This window comes from Carlito syrichta, unplaced genomic scaffold (assembly GCF_000164805.1).
Source record: "Carlito syrichta isolate Samal-C Ts95f unplaced genomic scaffold, Tarsius_syrichta-2.0.1 Scaffold303143, whole genome shotgun sequence".
Lineage (NCBI taxonomy): Eukaryota > Metazoa > Chordata > Mammalia > Primates > Tarsiidae > Carlito > Carlito syrichta.
The window spans coordinates 186,190-189,393 of NW_007247239.1; the positions used below are offsets into that span (position 1 = coordinate 186,190).

Here is a 3,204-nt window from a genome sequence, read left to right on the forward strand (position 1 = left end):
ACACTCTAAATCCTCCGTCAATGTAGCTCTTGTTACCATTGTTGATATTGTCATTGTTACCATTACCATTAGATAACCAGTGGGATGCTGTAGAAACAGAGGTGAGTAACATGGCACCTGCCTCAGAGGAGCTCTAGGTCAAGTTGCAAAGGCGGTTATGAAAAAGCACCAATGATGTTTAGAAGCTGAAGGATGGAAATGGAACTGTGGGGATTCCAGAGGAGAGACCTGTTAATTCTGCCTGAGAGAACAGAGAAGTCTCCCGGGAGGAGCAAGTTCATCCAAGGCAGACCTTGAAGGATATTTAAGACTGAATAGTCAGTGAGGGGGAAGAAAGACCTTCCAGGCAGATGGAAGAACTACCAGCTAGAGTGGCTGAAGCAGCAGTGAAAGATTACAGCTATGCAAAGGATGATTATGTGAACAGGTTACAGAGAGCCTTGAACACTAAGCCAAGGGAGGTCTTTGGATCTTATTCTCCTGCCACAGGGAGTGGTTCCAACATTTTAGACAAGGACACGATTGGATCTGATCATTACTGAGGGTAAAACTCACCATTATAAAAATAAATAGATTGATCCAAGACTGAGATAAATTGGCAGGAATAAGTGGCCAGATTTTTCATTCTTTGCCTGTGTGGGTTTGTTTACTGCCATAGGCAAAGGGGCCACGAAGAGTGATGTCACAGGGGCCATGGGATGCCTCATGTCCTGAGCAGGCAGCCAACTTGTGCTTAGTGGGGACCATGAGGCAGGGGAGATGAAGAAGTCACCTGCATTAAGCTTCCCAGTGGGCTTCTAGAGATCTGGGGAAATCACAAGTGGGAAACTGAGTCACAGAGAGACTATTAACAAAGCAAGTTGAAGCCAAGGAGACCTGAATCTGAATCCTCTTTCTGTCACTTAACTAGCTGTGTGACCATGGGGACAGATTGCTAAATGTTTCTGAGGCTCCATTTCTTCACCTATAACACGGAGTCACAATGGTGACAATTCCACAGGGCCATAGTCAGACACAGGGAGAACATAGATAGAAATCTTTTGGCTCGGATGCAGTAAATGCCTGCCCTGTGGTAGCTGTCAGGAGAGCTCTAGAAACTTGAGACATTCCTCACCTCTTATCTCCTCTTCCTCCCTTAGTCCTTCTAGCAGGTTATGCTCTGACAGGCTGTGATCCACCCCAGGATCAGCGAGAGAAAAGCCGGAATGAAATGTGCAGACACTTGCCTAGGAGGGTTTATAGTCAGAGAGAACCAAAACATATCGCATATTTTTCACCACTTCTCCTAAGAGGGCACGATATGCATTATACTTCCTTTTTTCCAAGACCTTTGAAATTTTTAGCTATAAATGGTAAAACACATCAATGAATTTCCCCATGAATATTTATTGAAATGGCACTTTTAATACAAAACCACTTGAAAAGTGAACCTCCAGGGAAAATGCATTTTGTGCAGCCATTGATCTTAAAATATTTACTATGAATATGCTCATCCTAGAACTATTACACACTGCTTTTTATTATTTGTTCTGGATGAAATCACAGGAATTTGGCTTAGATGGGTTTTACAAGCAAAGCAGTATTGGCAAGATAATCTTCTGGATTATATTCAACTTTCTTTTCAGCCCTTGATTTGTTGATTTCTGGCAACTATTTCAAAGATGTACCTGGGATTCAGTCAGTTAGTGAATGGGGACTAAACACACACCTGCTGGTAAGTGAGCTCTGGGCACAGATCACTAAAGATCTCAGAGGTCATCTTGTCCAGTACCCTGACTTATACAAGAAGGTGTCCTTACGGATACCCCCAAGCTGGGTGCAGTTTCTCAACCTCCAATTGTTTTGGCAAAAGTTGAAAAGAGTAGCAAGTCCTAAAAAAAATCTGTAAAGATGCAGGAAAATAATCGCTTCATGCATTGCTGGTGGGAATACGAATTGCTACAGAAATTTTGGAAAGCAAATCACCAATACAGTTAAAATTAAAGCTATACATACTCTTTGAATCAGCAGTTTTACTTTTGGGAACCTGCCCTATAAAACTAAAAGCACTAGTATATAAATATCTAGGTTGGGTGAGGTGGCTCATGCCTGTAATCCCAGCACTTTGAGAGACGGAGGCAGGAGAATTGCTTGAACCCAGGAAGTTGAGACCAGACTGGCCAACATAGCGAGACCTCCTCGCTGCAAAATATTAGCCAGTCATGGTGGTGTGCATCTGTAGACCCAAGCTACCCAAGAGGCTGTGGTGGGAGGATTGCCTGAGCCCAGGAGGTTGAGGCTGCAGTGAGCCATGATCATGCCACTGTGCTCCAGCCTGGTCAACAGAGTGAGCCTCTGACTCAAAATGAATGAATGAATAAATGTCTGTGTAAAGTGATGCTTGTTGTGGCATAGTTTGTAGTGGTTCTTGTTGCAGCATCCAAAAATGACTTGGATGTTCATAAAAGAGAAATGTGTGAACAGATTGTTCCCTGATTCCATAGACCAGTAGTCTCTAAGCGTTTTTGATTGCTCCTTTAATGACAACACATATCTCCAAAATATGGATATTTATTTACATATATGAATATCTGAGGTATAGAATAAACAATGAGAAAATAGAAATTTGAAAGAGATGAGATCAGAATAAATAGAGATAAAATTTAAATATTTTTTTCCCTTGTACCAGGGAAGTGTATGCTCCCTGTTTTGGAGATCCCTAGGAGAGAATATTAGGTTGTCTTCTAAAGGAATGAATATAATGCATCATTTGTGGAAAATTAAAAGCCTAGGAAAATAAATATGATTACATTTTTGCAAAAAAAAGATGACCCCCCACATTTTTTTTTGACCATTATAAAAGTTTTTTAACAAAAAGTTTAATACGAAAATGTGCATTACCCAATTTTTACATCAAAGTTAAACAGGCCCTTGGGAGAAAGGACATGGATTTCTCTGCTGAAAAACCATTTATACTCATTTCAAGGCTTCTAACATCATGATACTATTTCCTCATATTACCATCATGCCAATATTGTTCTGTTGTCCACTAGTTGCCATCTCCACACATTCATATATCACAAGATTCATAAAGGGGTCAAATCCCCATAATATTCCTTGGACATGTCTGCCACCATTTAGTTTCAATGATGACTTCTTGTCCATAAATTTTTTCAACTCGAGAGGATGAGCTTTGCTCATGGTGTCGGCTCCGCAGGATCAGAG

The 3,204-nt window shown here is 41.0% G+C and overlaps 1 pseudogene; it reads right to left on the minus strand.

Annotated features, from left to right (window-relative positions):
- Positions 1–2,991: 2,991 nt before the first annotated feature.
- On the minus strand, positions 2,992–3,204 carry LOC110595625 (annotated as a pseudogene).